We start from the raw sequence: 15,096 nt of genomic DNA, 5'->3' as shown, positions 1-15,096 counted from the left end.
CCAAGCCCGCCCCGGGCGTCTCTTTGATCATAACCCTCTCTCTTTCCTAGAGTTAACCCCCAGAGAGCCCCAGATGGGGCTGGTCACTGGAAAGATTATGTGTGTAGAGGGTTGAAAATTCCAGTCCCATTCACCAACCTCTAGGGAGGAGAAGAAGGGGCTGTAGATTAAGCTCCATAAAAACTCATTTAATTTTTTTAATTGATTGTAGACAGAGAGGAATGAGAGAGAAACATGGATCAGCTGCATCCTGCACATCCCCCACCAGGAATGGAGCCCCAAACCTGGGCATATGTCTTGATCGGGGATTGAACTGTGGACCTTCTGGTGGACCTTCTGAGCCACACCAGTCAGGGCTGTAAAGACTCTTGAACAACAGAATTTGATGGGCTTTCGGGCCGGGGAACCCATCGAGGTGCTGGGAGGGTGGTGCACCTGCAGAGGGCGTGAAAGCTCCGGGCACCCTCCCACATGCATCGTCCTATGCATCTCTTCAGTATGACTGTTCCTGAGTTGTGTCTTTTATAAGAAACTGCTAAACATAAGCCAAGTGCCTTTCTGAGTTCTGTGAGCCTTCCTAGCAAATTATCAAAACTTAGGAGGGGATTGTGAGAAATACCAACTTATAGTGGGTTGGCCAGAAGTATGGGGACCCTGGGACTTTGACTGGTGTCTGAAATTGGGGCCAGTCTTGTGGGCTGAGCGCTTAAGTTGTGGTGTCGGTGCTAACTTCAGTAGCTAGTGTCAGAACTGAACTGAATTATTGAACATCCAGTTGGTGCTAAGAGAATTAGAGAATTGATTGTTGGTTTTGGAAAACACTCCTGAGAGAGAGAGAAAAAAGAACACATGTTGTATTATTTTATTTATTTAAAATTTTAGAAAATGAAAACTAACCTATAGTGACAGAAGGTAGGTCAGTGGTTGCCTGGAACGGGTTGGGTGGGAGGAAGGGACTAAAAAGGGGCACAAAGAAACGTTGGGGATTGATGGATGTGTTCATCATCTGGATTGTGGTGATGCTTTTTCATGCATCTATACATTGGGCAAAACTTCTGAAGTTGCACTCTTTATTTATGCACACTTTACTGCATGTCAGTTATACCTCATCAAGCTGTAACATCCTACAAAGAAACCTCTAAGCCCAGATGGCACTACACATAAACTCTTTCAAATGTTTAAGAAATAATGCCAATTGAACATAAATTCATTCACAGTATCCAGGATGAGGAACCTCCTGGTTCACGGGTCGGTGCTCAACCACTGAGCCACACCAGCCTGGCTGGTCCTTTGTAACTGGCTGTTTTTCACTTAGAATAGAGTTTCCAAGCTTCATCTATGTCAGTGGCTCTCAACCTTGGCTGCACATTAGAATCACCTGGGAATCTTTTTAAAATCCTGATTTCTGGGCCTCATCCTCCGGAAATTCTGTTTCTTGGTTATGGGGTGGGGCCACAACATGAGTAACAAAGAAACAGAATTTCCGGAGGAGAAGGCCCAGAAATCAGGATTTTAAAAAGATTCCCAGGTGATTCTAATGTGCAGCCAAGGTTGAGAACCACTGATCTATATTGTTGCCTGTGCCTGATTTTAAAGAGGCTGCTTCCTCACTAAAGCTGGTTGTTCATTACACGTACTTGGTCGATGCCTTATTTCAGGTTAAGGAAGTCCTACTTCTACTTTTCTAAATTGAGGCTTTTACCAAATGCCTCTTTGGCATCCAATTCGATAATCACACGGCACACTGTTGCTATGATGCCACCGGCTTTCCTAATGTTCAAATTACCCTCTTGCATTCCCGGGTAAATCCAAGGGTATCATCTGTTTTGACCACCTACTATCTCTGCATCTAGGTTCACAAATAAGAGTGGCCTCTAATTTCTTTTACTGTTTTTCTTGAGTTTGGATACGAAGGTTATGGTGCCTTCATCAAATAAGTTGGGGGCTATTCCTTCGTCAACTGTCTGAAAGGGTTTAGTACATGATTGGAATGATCTGTTCCTTGGAAGTCAGCTAGAACTCACCTGAAACATGTCCTCATCCCGGGACAGTCTTTGTGAAAAGATTTTAATTACTGCTTCAATGTTTTAGCAAGTTATGCAATTGTAGGCATTCTATTTCTTCTTGAATTGGTTTTATTAAAGTTTTTTTTTATATATAGGAAAAAATCCCTGTTTCATCAAAGTTTTAAAATTCTTCAGCATAAAGTTGATCATTGTATTATATTATTTTTATAATCTTCCCTGTATCTCTAATTATGTCCTTTTCATCCCTAATATTAGTTACTTATGCTTTCTATTTCTTATTTATCTTGCAGATTTGTTTTTATTTTCTCAAAGAACCATCTTTTTAGCTTTATTTGGTTTTCTCTGTTGAATATTTGTGGGATTTTTTCCCATTGATTTGAGTCTCCAAATGTTTGAGAACTCTGGGTAATATAATTTATTTTATTTTTGCCTCATGGTCAGATGTAAGTTTTTATATTAAGGATGTTGCCCTTGTTATTTGCTGTAAACATTTTGCCCTAGCATGCCATTTGCCTTTTAATTTAATGCTTATGGTAATTTTTTATGTAGAGAAGTTATTTTACATATTCAAATTAATCAGTTTCTTCATAATTTCCTAGTTTGGTGTCATGTCTCAAAAGGCCATCTATGGGGGTGGCTACAGGCTAGAAGGTCAATGGGGGGAAAAGGTGACATATGTAATACTTTCAACAATAAAGATTTACTTTTCAAAGAAAGGCCACCTACAAGTCCAACAATATATACACATTTCCTTTATTTCTTCTAAACTTCTCTTGTTTTATTTGAATTTTTACATATGGATCCTTAATTAGTCAGGAATTTTTTGTTGTGTAAGATTTGAGGTTGAAACCACAATTGTGTTTTTCTCCTAATGGTTATTTAATTGTCGTAGCCCATTTATTGGATAATCAATCTTACCTCCTTTATCATATATTTAATTCATTCAGATACTTGTGTTTGTTTCTGACAGATCAAGTTGCTTCATTGAGCTGTTACACTTTTTATATCAGTACTATAGTGTTTTAACTCTGTAGTTTGATTATTTTTACACAATTCTTTTTCATGATGAAATGTAAAATCATTTTGTCAATATTCTTCCCTCCAAAAAAAAAAGCCTTATTTGGCTATAGATTGAAACTATATTACATTTATATACTCAACTGGAGACGAATGGGTATCTTTTATAATACAATTTTAGAATCCAAGAACATTAAGTGCCTTACATTTATGCAAGGTTTCTTTTCTTTCCCATAATGAAGCCTATAGTTTTTAAATAACAGCTTTATGGAGTTATAATTCACACACCATACAATTCACCCATTTAGAAAAATAATTAAATGGTTTTTAGCATGTTCAGAGTTGTGCAATTATCCTCAAAGTCAGTTTAGAACATTTCCATTAACCTCCTCCTCCCCTCACCCCCAATCCCATACCCATTAGCATTCACTCCCTACTTTTCTCCAACCATCCCAGCCCTAGGCAACCACCAATCTACTTTTTTGTCTCTAGGTATTTGCCTATTCTGAACATTTCATATAAATGGAATCATACAGTATGTGGTCCTTTGTAACTGGATTCTTTCACTTATCATGTTTTTAAGGTTCGTCTGTGTTGTAGCATGTATTGGTACCTCATTTCTCTTTGTGGCCAAATAATATTCCATTGTATAAATATACCACATTTTATTTATCTATTCGTTAGCTGATGGGCATTTGTGGTGTTTCCACCCATTGGCTATCCTATCTAATAATAGAGAAACATGGTAATTAACTGTAACTTCGCTACCCTTCCCATTGGCTAATCAGTGAGATATGCAAATTAACTGCCAACCAAGATGGTGGCCGGCAGCCAGGCAGCTGAAGTGAACAGGAGGCTTGCTTGCTCCAGTGATGGAGGAAGCCAAGGTTCCCTGCCTGCCTCTGCCGGCCTCTGAGCTGCAACTCTAAGCAACTATGTTGCAATTATAGAACCTAAACAAACCCCAGAAACCTGCTTTCAACTGTCAGAGCTGGAGCGAGCAGGACCACAACAGTGTTATGATTATAGAACCCAAACAAACCAGATACCTGCTTTCAGCAGCCGAGGTCTCAGAGCTGGAGCCGAGCCTCAGAGCTAAAGCTGGCTCTCAGCTCCAGTAACAGGCATAGAAGGTAAATAAATCCCAGAATAAAAAAAAAGCAAAAAAGGAGAGGTTGGGAGCTTCAGTCACCCGCCAGCCTGAAAACGGCCCTCAGCCCCTCACCCAGACTTGCCAGGCACCCCAGTGGGGGCCTCCACACTGAAGGGGGTGTGACTGGCTGCAAACAGCCATCACCCCCTCATCCAAGCTGGCCAGGCACCCCAGTGGGGACCCCCACCCTGAAGGGGGTGTGACCAGATGCAAACAGCCATCATCCCCTCATCCAGGCTGGCCAGGCACCCAAGAGGGACCCCCACCCTGATCCGGGACACCCTTCAGGGCAAACCAGCCAGCCCCCACCGGTGCACCAGGCCTCTATCCTATATAGTAAAAGGGTAATATGAAAACTGACCCTAACAGCAAAAAGACTGGGAATGACTGGTCACTATGACACACACTGACCACCAGGGGGCAGACTCTCAATGCAGGAGCTGCCCTCTGGTGGTAAGGTCGCTCTCACATGGGAGGAGCTCTGTTCAGCCACAAGCCAGGCTGATGGCTGCCAGTACAGCGGTGGTGGTGGGAGCCTCTCCTGCCTCCTCAGCAGCGCTAAGGATGTCTGACTGCAGTTTAGGCCTGCTCCCCGCTGGCAAGTGGACATCCCCCGAGGGCTGCTGGGCTGCCAGAGGATTGTCTGATTGCCATCTTAGGCCCAATCCCCCGGGGAGTGGGCCTAAGCCAGCAGGTGGTCATCCCCTGAGGGGTCTCAGACTGCGAGAGGACACAGGCTGGGCTGAGGGACCCCCTGTCCCCCCCGAGTGCACAAATTTTTGTGCATCGGGCCTCTAGTCTATATATATAAGAGCCTAAGTGACCATTTGACTGTTTGACTGGTAGCTATGATGAGCACTGACCACCAGGGGGCAGATGCTCAATGCACAGGTATGGAAACATGGAACAGACTGATGAATCTCAGAGGGAAGGCGGGAGGGGGGAGGGAAGAGGGCGGGAAGAGATTAACCAAAGATCTTATATGCATAGTAAGGACCTGGTGCATGGATTGGTGTACTGGCGGAGTCCCTCCGTCTGGCCTGCGAGGATTGGGCCGAAACCAGCAGTCCGACATCCCCCGAGAGGTCCCAGATTGCGAGAGGTTGCAGGTCAGGCGGAGGGACCCCACTGGTGCACAAATCCTTGCACCAGGCCTCTAGTTGTAAATAATACAGCTATGGATATCTGTGTATATGTTTTTGTGTGCACATATGTTTTCACTTCTTTTGGGTATATACCCAGGAGTGGAATTGCTAGGTCATATGGTTTTCTTATTTAACTTTTGGAGGAACTGCCAGACTGTTTTCCAAAGCAGCTGCACCATTTACATTTCCATCAGCAATGTATATATGTGGGTTCCAAATTCTCTACATTCCTATCAACACTTCTTATTATATGCCTTTTTGATTATAGGGGATGTGAAGTAGTATTTCATTGTGGTTTTGATTTGCATCTCTCTGATAGCTAATGACATTGGACATTTTTTCAAATGTTTTTTGACCCTTTGTATATCTTCCTTTGTATATCTATTTATGTCCTTTGTCCATTTTTCAATGTATTTATGTCTTTTTATTATTGAGTTATAGAAGTTACTTATATATTCTAGATTGAAATCCCCTATCATATGAATGACCTGCAAAATTTTTCTCCCATTCTGTGGGGTGTCTTTTGTTTCTTGATGGTGTCCTTGAAGCACAAAAGTTTTCTGTTTCGATACTGCACATCTTATTTAATTTTTCTTTTGTTGCTTGTGATTTTGAGGTTATATCTAAAAAGCCATTGTCTAATTCAAGAAAACCATTGTTTTCTTCTGAGAGTTTTATAGTTTTAACTCTTTCATTTAGGTCTTTGATCAATTTTGAATTAATTTCTATGTGTGGTATGAGTTAGGAATGCAACTTCACTCTTTTTCATATGGATATCCAATTATGTCAGCAACAACCATTCCCCCTTTGAATTGTCTTGACACCATTGCTAAAAAAATCATTTGATTGTAAGTGGGAGGGTTTATTTCTGGACTCTCAATTATACTCCACTGATTGTATGTCTATCTGTAGCTTTGCGGTAAGTTTTGAAATCAGAGAGTTCGAGGCCTCCAATTTTTCTTTCTCTAGATATTTTGGCTATTCTGGGTTCCTTGAATTTCCTAATCCGTGGCATTTTGTTGCTGGGGTGAATGAGCTTTATTTCCTGTTTGGTCATTGCTGGTGTATAGAAAACCATTGAATTACATATAATTTTGTGTACAGCTACTTTACAACTCTTTGTAAACATTCCTCAATCCATTAGCGGGGGTTTCTCAGGTAGACTATCATATCTTTTGCAAATAATCATAAGCAAAATTTATAACTCTTCCTCCCCAAATTTATGTCTCTTATTTATGTTTCCTTATTGTTTTCCCTTAAATTTCAGAATATTGTTGACATTATTGCCATCCTTGTCCTGCTCCTTGTTTTTGTAGCATTGCCTCTGTTCCAAAGAACTATATTTGCTCTCCATTCCTGGTCATCACCAGCTATCATATGGTCTGTGGGCTTGAGATAACATTTATCATCCTGACAAAGTCTTTTTATTCCTAGTCCCTAGGAGTTTTCATCAGGGTGCATCCTATTAGGCTAATGATGCAGTTGTTCTCCGGTGGCCCATTCATATGATGAACAACATTAATAAACTTTGAACATTGACCCTCCTTCGCATAAACGGTCTCTCACGCCAGTGGGAACAAATTAGCGCACATTAACAGAAATAACTCAGAGCTCGCTGCTGCAGCTCCCACCTGAACAATACAGACCAGATGTCACACGCTGGAAGCCAGTAGGCCGCGTCTGGCTTGGCCTGCGAGGAGTTTTAAAATACTCTTTTGAATTTCCTGCATTTACAAACCAGGCAATTTCAGATCAAGAGTTCCAAATTTTGGTTTTCTTCAAAAATTATAAAGTCTGACCACATCACTTCTGCATTTCCACGGGGCTGAAGCCGGGCTTTTCCCAGGGGGGCCTCCTTCAGCGGTCTCCTCATTTGCATCCTTTCCAAACCTTATTGTTCCCAGACATCAAGGTCAGGGGTCAGTCGCCAGTTTTTGTATTTGTGCAATTGGTTTTGTTTTTTTATATATTGGAATTAGGTAAGAGTGAAATATTTCTTGTAATCATGTCTCTAGCAAACGTGGAAAAATAGAAGAGGCCAAGAGGGATATATGCTTCAAGAGAAATGGGAGGAGGCACATTTCTTGCCGGGAGTGAAGAATATTCCTTTTTGTGTAATATATGAAGCGTGCCTGTGGAAAGAGTACAACGCATAATGCCTCCAGAAAAGAAATCCGAAGAAGAATGTGCAAAAGCTCTGTGGGGAGAGGCAACCTTTGAACTGGGGGGAAAGGGACTGACATTTCAGCAGGGCTCGTTTCTGGAGGCTCAGCGTATAAAGGAAGCTGCCATGAGATGATGTAAGACAGGTGAGTGGACACCATCTCACCAGTTCTGTGCAGGACTTGGACCTGTTTGGCTCTTGGAGACATCTGAGCTTCTGACTCCTGCTCAGTCCTCCAGCTTCCTTCAAAGCTTCCTTCATTGTGTCCCCCTACCCCCCGGAAATCTACCCCCCTACCCCTGTTGTTCTCCAGGACCCTAATGGAAACTACTCTTTTGCTGTTGCCTGAAGCTCTTTTCTCCATGAGGATCAAGAACCAATCTGATCTGACCTGGGACAGCGGTCACACCGCTACCAGTAAAGCATCAGTGGACTTGCTTGGGAGGGACTGGGGGGCGGTGAAGGTTGGCCCCCACCTTCATCGGTTCTTCCCCAAATGTCCTTTCTGAACTTTAAAATGGCAACTGATCAGTCAGATCCAAAGTCTCCTATGTTGACCTACTGGAGCTTTCACTGGAGACCACACTGCATCTTGCAACCCAAGACCCGGCATAAACCCCTCCTGGCAGGCGCCTGACTTCCCACCATTGTTGCTGGTGGGCAACCAGTCCAACTGAGCCATTGAATATGCCTGAATCGCTTTAGGCTCATTCAAACACTGGCATTCCTTGAACAGACTCTACTTTGTCACGGCATATTACTATCTTAAAGGCTGAGTACAATTTGTACTTACTTACATATTTATTTTTAATTCTCACCAAAGGACTTGCTTAGACAGAAGAAGGGAGAGAGAGAGATCGGTTGCTTTCTGTACTTGCCCAACTGGGGATCAAACCCAGGTATGTGCCCCGACCATGAATCGAACTGGCAACCTTTTGGTGCACAGCATGACGCTCAACCAACTGAGCCACTCTGATAGGCTGTGCTTATTTTATTTCAGATTTTTATATTTGTATCATAGAAAACAGTGGTCTGTCGTTTTCTTTTTAAGTTTTAGTAACAAGGAAAATGAAATGGGAAGTTCTTCAAAAGTTTGAAAGAGTTGCAACATTTAATGTTTGCTTTTTTTAAATGTATATTTTGCAGTGATTTTGGAGTTATAAAAAATGTTGTAGCCCTAGCCGGTTTGGCTCAGCATATAGAGCAGGGGTCCTCAAACTTTTTAAACCGGGGGCCAGTTCATTGTCCCTCAGATCGTTGGAGGGCCGGACTATAGTTTAAAAAAAAACACAAACTATGAACAAATTCCTATGCACACTGCACATATCTTATTTTGAAGTAAAATAACAAAACAGGAACAAATACAATATTTGTATTTGCATTGGCCCGCGGGCCGTAGTTTGAGGACCCCTGATATAGAGCATCAGACTGAGAACTGAAGGGCCTCAGCTTTGATTCCGGTCAAGGGCACATGCCCGGGTTCAGGCTCAATCCCCAGTAGGGGGTGTGCAGGAGGCAGCTGCTCAATGATTCTCTCTCATCATTGATGTTTCTATCCCTCTCCTTCTCTCCCCTCCTCTCTCTGAAATCAATAAAAAACATATATTTTTTAAAAATGTTGCCTAGGGTTGCCATAAAATGAAGCCAGAAAAAAGAAAACAGAAATATTAGTCAGAGGCAGAAGAGGAGAAGTCAAGGGAGATAATTCTCAAGGAGGGGTAGCATCAAATGCCACAGTGAGGTAAGAAATGAGGGCACTGGATTTGGCATTTGGGGTTTCCTTGGTGACAGTTTCAGAGCGCTGAAACATAAATGTAGGATGAGGAAGTTGAGACGACTAGGCTCCTCTTTGAAAACATAAGGCAGTGAAAGGAAGGAGAGGGACAAAAACAGACGTATTTTTAAATGAAGCAACAACAGAGCTGTACACAGTGGTACAAAATCAGGTGCCACACGAGTGACAGAGACACCTTGAGTCTTACCAGCTGCTTCGGGGAGGCGGGAGTCAGATGCCCCCAGTAGCTGCAGTTCGGAGTTGTGGCCAATAGGTGTCAGGTGCTGCTCAGATCTCCTGGTTGGTGGTCTGCCGGCTTGGGACAGGGGGACACAGGTGGAGCTCACTGAGGGGGTGGGATAACATGACAACGCAACATCTGGGCCACACCTGCTGATGGAGAAGGGAACGGCCACCTGCGAGGGGAGGCAGGATGGGACTGAGTGGGCTTCACGGGCTGCTCAGCCTCCTGGGAGTGACCTGAGGGGCCCCTCTGCCTTGGCTTTCCTCTCCCTGCAGTTTCAGGAATACAAAGAACAGGGAAGAAGTCCAGGATGCCCTAACCTCTCTAGCATTTTCTTCACCCTTCAAAGCGATCTCATAATGCAACACGTCAATGTGGTACACAAGTGTGTCACTCTTGCTACCCTGTTCCTCATTCTAGAGCAGTTCTACCCCTTCCCCCATCCTCCCCCTCGCCCCCTCCAGGCTGGCCACCTCCGGGCTCCCTCCTCCCCACCCCCTCTCGCTTCCGCGGTGGAAAAGTAGGGGTTGGGAGACTACAGTCCTTGCCCACCCTCATCAAGTCCCATGACCTTAGGCGTATCCTCTGTCTTTCATGGCCTTGGTTCCTTATTTATAAAATGGTGGGGGGGGGGGGGCAGGGGGGCGGGAGGGGGTTCAGTGGTGAATGAGGAGAAGCACTAGATGGTTTTGAGCCCCCTTCCACCTCTTACTACCGGCGGGAACAGTCCTCCGTGTTCACCCAGCGAACTTTCTGTTTTAGGCCTTTGGGGAAGTTGCTCTCTTGCTATTTAGGGAGCCAGGGACAGCCAAGTCATTGGCGCTCACATCTCTCAAGCTCAGGTAGGGCTGTGGCTTCTGACCAACAATAACGAACCGGCTTCTGGCAGCTCCTGCGGCTGGCGGCCTCGTCCAGGAGCGGCCGTGAGAGTTCCAGCCAGGCCCGCTGTCACCTCTGAGTCGAGTGCCGCCTGGCGCCGCTGGGGCTGCCTGCACAGCAGCAAACCAGCTCGGCTCCGTTTTGCAAACGAGGACACTGAGGCACGGGGGTGGGCTCTGACTTCCAGGGCTCTGCGACCCGCCTCCTGGCATAACCGCGGCTGCCGCGTGGTCTGCGGGGAGAGAAGGGGCGGCCCTTCAGGGACGAGAAACGGAGGCAGTGACAGCCCCGTGGAGGAGGCGGGAAAGCCAGACCCGCGGCGGGGAGTCTGGACTGGCCGGTGCTTCTCGGTCCCCGCGGAAGGTGAGGGTCAGGGCGTCTTTCTGCTCCGAGGGGGCGCAGACATTTTACATGTTCAGAGCAACGACAGAAAATAGAAGTGGTAAAAGGAAGTGGGGCGCTGGGTCTCCGCGAGAGAAGGAAGCAGCTCCTCCGAGCTTCCCCTTTCTCCTCCTTCCCCGACGCCCCCACCCCAGCCTGGCCCCTGCCCCGCCCACCTCCCCTGCGGGGTCCAAAACCGCTTCCGCTCCCCGGGCGGAACCGCACCTTGCTCCAGGGCGGGAGGGAGTGGGGGGGGGGCTGGCATGCCTCCCACCGCGGCCGCCCACCGTCAGGGCCCGTTCCCTCCGACGGCAGAGCGGCTCAGAGCTGCGGGCTGCAGCAGGGCTGCGAGGACACGTGACCTGGCCCAGCGCCTTGCCATCCCTGCCCCGCCACTAGGTGGCGCGACGGGTCCGCTGGGCGGGCGGCCGGCCTGGCCCGGGCCCCGCCCCCGCCCACGAGCAAGCTCCGCCCACGGCGCGGCCCCGCCCACAGCTGCCCGAGGAGCGGAGCATCGGCCGATGCTGGGACCTGCCGCGCGACTGCAGCCCAGGTGCGGGGTCCCGGCCGAACCCCGGGTCGCAGGGAGTCGTCACTGGAGAGGGGCGTGGCGCCCGGCGGGGACTGCAGGTGTGTGTCGGGGCGGCCGGGGCGGGGGCCGTCGGGGGCGAGCTCGGGACTCGAGGCGGCGCCGAGCGGGCGGGCACCGTGGGGGAGCGGTGGGCTCGGCTGCGGCAGCGGTGGCGGCGGCGGCGGCGGCTGGACAGATCCTGCTCTCTCAGGGCTCTGGGGACAGGAGCCACACCCGCGGTCCCCACAGTCCCGGAGACAGAAGGGGCATTCCGGGGCTCCTCTGTCGTTGCCTAGGTGGCCGCTGCCTCCCTGCGGTCCGAGTGTGGCCATAGCTTCCTGCCACCTCCCCAGGCCGCGTGCGTCCTGTGTCACGGGGTCACAGGTCTGCACCTCCCCGCCTGGGCGCCCTCCCGGGGAGCATTGGCCTCCGGGGTCCTTTGCCATCCGGGCCTGGGGGTCGTGCAAGTGCTTGCCTCAGCCCGCCCCTAGCGAGCGTGGGCCCAGGCAGGGGCTGCTCTTCTAGCGGATTGCACGCCTGGCACTGTCAGGATTTGTGTTTACACCCTGCCTGCCTGTCCCTTGACGTGTGTGTGTGTGTGTGTGTGTGTGTGTGTGTGTGTGTGTGTGTGTTTGCGCGTGCGCGTCGGGCTGGTCCTGGGGTAAATAAGCAAGAAGTTCAGGTCAGTAGGAGGAAGGAGATTGTTGGGAGGGAAAAGGAAGATGAGATGAAAGTAGCAGGATGTGGTATCTCGTGAGTTAACAAGCCTCCGTGCAGAGAGGAGGGGTGGGTTTAGGCAAAATGAGGACTCAAAGTAGGCCAGGGTGCCTCCAAGGCCCCTTCTGGATTGGCCTTCTCCCCCGCCTCTCCCCCTGGGCCCGGCATCTGCCCATCCAGCTCTCCTTCCTCCTGGCCTCGGACCACCTGGACCACCTGGTGCAGGCCTAGCCCTACAGCACAGCTCTCCGGGGGTGGGGTCTGGAATCGTATTATTCTACAGTCTGAACAAGCTTCTTAAGGGATGACGCTGGAGCCACTGCCTGGGGACTCCCTGTTGTATGGAAAGGACACCCGGGTTCCAGCCAAGCCCCGTGGTGTGATCTTGAGCATCTTGCCGCCCTCTCCCAGCCTGTTTCCCTGTCCGCAAAATGGGCTCCCCTAGCGACTTCTGGGGCTGTGGGAACATTCAATGGGGAAGGTGTGATAAGAGCAGCTGCACAGGGGAGCTTCTCCCTGGGCGTTTGCAGAACAAGAGTGGGCGGCAAGGGCTCACCTCTTCCTCAGCGTGGTCCCTGGGGTGGGATGATCCAGCTCTCTTCCTGCTTCAGGAAAACCTCCTTTGATTTTTTTAAGCATAACCGGCCAAGACTGTGGGGCAGGAGGGCGCCCGGTCCGTGTGCTGCCCTCATTAGGGTTTTAAGAAAACCTTTCCCCTTATCTCTAGCTTGGGCGGGGGTGAGTAATGTCCTCTCTCAGCAAGCTGTAGGGTAAGCCGCCACCTCGTCACCCCGCCCATGCACCCCTCTTGTTTCTTTCAAGAATAGCAGTGGCACTGGGCTACAGTGTGTTGGGGATTACTACAGTGGTAATGATGGGGGGTGGGGGGGTCGGCCTTCACGGTGAAGGCGGAGGAGGCTGGCTCTGGAGGCTTCTCTGCAGCCCCAGGTGAGTCACTGGCCCTGGGCCTGCTGGCTGAGAAGTGGGAGGAGAACCAGTAGATTTTTAGCCTGGGCAGCCTGGTGCTGGAGGCCCCAGCTTGGGTTCAGTGAGCACTCAGGCTATGCACATGGCCTTGGCTCAGAGAGGCTCACCCTGAGCTGGGGGCTCTGTGGGATCCCTGGGAACCTGAAGACTTGTTTGTCTGAGCCATGGGTGGGCTGAAAGCCTGGATCAGCTTCTTGAAAGAGGAAGCTTCTGGAGGGCAAGGTAGAGAGGTCACCAGAAGGTCAAAGGAGAGGTGTTACCTTTGGCTTGGAGCCTCTGGCATACATGGGTGGGTAAAGGAAAGAATATATCTGACTTCTCTGCCCAAGAGACACTTTCACAGCAAACGTATTGCATATTCGGATTCCCATTGACTTAAAGATGTGCATGCTTTCACATTTTAACAACTCTGACATCAAGATGCATCTTACCATCTATAGCATCTCACCATCAGAATAGATAGCCGTGTTCCTTTCTTAGTGGCACACAAAATAATGGTGCGCTTACATACAGTCGATGGCGTCTGAGATTCTGTTAAACACGATGTATGTTTTCCAAAATTTGAGGGACACTTTAGATCAGTGGTTCTCAACCTGTGGGTCGCGACCCCTTTGGCGGTCGAACGACCCTTTCACAGGGGTCGCCTAAGACCATCCTGCATATCAGATATTGACATTACGATTCATAACAGTAGCAATATTACAGTTATGAAGTAGCAACGAAAATAATTTTATGGTTGGGGGTCACCACAACATGAGGAACTGTATTAAAGGGTCACGGCATTAGGAAGGTGGAGAACCACTGCTTTAGATGTACCCAGGTACACACAGAATTGACATTCCCCTAAGTAAATTTGTATACATTCATTTTCCAGCAACTCTGCCTTCTAAACACCCCAAAACTTTTCAGTATGTCTAGTTTTAAAGGACATCTTTGTAAAATGTGTTGCTTGCATTTATAAATGTAGCACATTGTGTGGGATTTAATATCTTGAAAATATCACACGGCTCTGCCTGCCATTCTTTGTACCTGGGGGCTGCTCAGGACACATTTTCTGCCTTTTTCTTCCTTCCCTTTCTCCCAGTATTTCATGTTCTTTACTCCTCACAGCCACACTCAGAGGCGGCCACAACTGTTGCCCCTATTTTATGCGTTAGGAACCTGGCCACATGACTAGAAAGTGGTAGAGCTGGGCTGACCCTGGCTGGCGTCTACTCCTTTTAAAAATATGTTTTTATTGATTTTTTTAGAGAGAGAAACATCAGTTGGCTGCAACCCAAGCATGTGCCCTAACTGGGAATTGAACCGTGACCTCTTAGTTCCTGAGTTGACGCTCAACCACTTAGCCACAACCAGTCGGACACTGGCGTCTACTCTTGACCAGAGATGATTAAGCTTGAGTGGCAGCCTGCATGTACTCTTGGGTGTGAAGTGCATGCTCTGTAGGGCATTGCTTTGGGGCATACCTGTGGCTGTCCACATGCCTTTTCTGTCTGCTTCCAGGCTAGCAGCTAGGTTCTGGATAATTGGGGTTACCGGTTAAGGGACTTCTGGATAAGTGAGATATAGCTATAGCAAGGTGCACCCAATAGGAGGGTGAGGACAATGGTTAGGAAGAAGGGGGTGATTTGGTGGCACAAAGCAGATATTGGGTCCTTCTTGAGCCTAGTGATTACCCATTTGGGTACTAGGCTTTGGGCTTTAGAGTTTGGCCTCAGTGGGAGACTCCTGCCTCCAGCCTCTGGCCTCCCCCCACTCCCAGTCCAGCCCCTCTCCTGTTCCCATGGTGATGTAAGACAACAAATCAGAGCAAGTTGCTTTTCAGCTGCAACCCCTGCAGAGCTGCCACTGCCCTCTGGAGAAGGCCGATACCCCCTAGCATGACTAGGAAGGCCTCCACCACCCACCCTGTTTAACCCTCTGAAGCTCAGGCAAACCTCAGTGCCTTTGCACGTGCTATTCCTTCTCCCCCGTTGCCCTTCGCCTGCCTGGGGGACCATGAATTCATCCTTGGATACCCAACCCAAACATCATCTT

At 48.2% G+C, this 15,096-nt stretch overlaps 1 protein-coding gene across 3 annotated transcripts in view; it reads left to right on the top strand.

Annotated features, from left to right (window-relative positions):
- The first annotated feature begins 10,667 nt into the window (after window positions 1–10,667).
- The window catches only part of PIK3R5 (phosphoinositide-3-kinase regulatory subunit 5), a 70,958-nt gene continuing 66,529 nt past the window's right edge, over window positions 10,668–15,096 (top strand). For 2 of the 3 annotated variants that reach the window (XM_036341584.1, XM_036341582.1), the window contains exon 1: window positions 11,266–11,414. The gene's annotated coding sequence lies outside the window, so the exon portion shown is untranslated. Of the gene's footprint in view, window positions 10,767–11,265; window positions 11,415–15,096 lie in introns of those variants that run through there. The other variant, XM_036341583.1, reaches the window with a different exon arrangement.

The sequence above is a fragment of the Myotis myotis genome, unplaced genomic scaffold (genome assembly GCF_014108235.1).
Source record: "Myotis myotis isolate mMyoMyo1 unplaced genomic scaffold, mMyoMyo1.p scaffold_m19_p_17, whole genome shotgun sequence".
Lineage (NCBI taxonomy): Eukaryota > Metazoa > Chordata > Mammalia > Chiroptera > Vespertilionidae > Myotis > Myotis myotis.
This window is presented reverse-complemented; position numbering and strand designations above follow the sequence as displayed.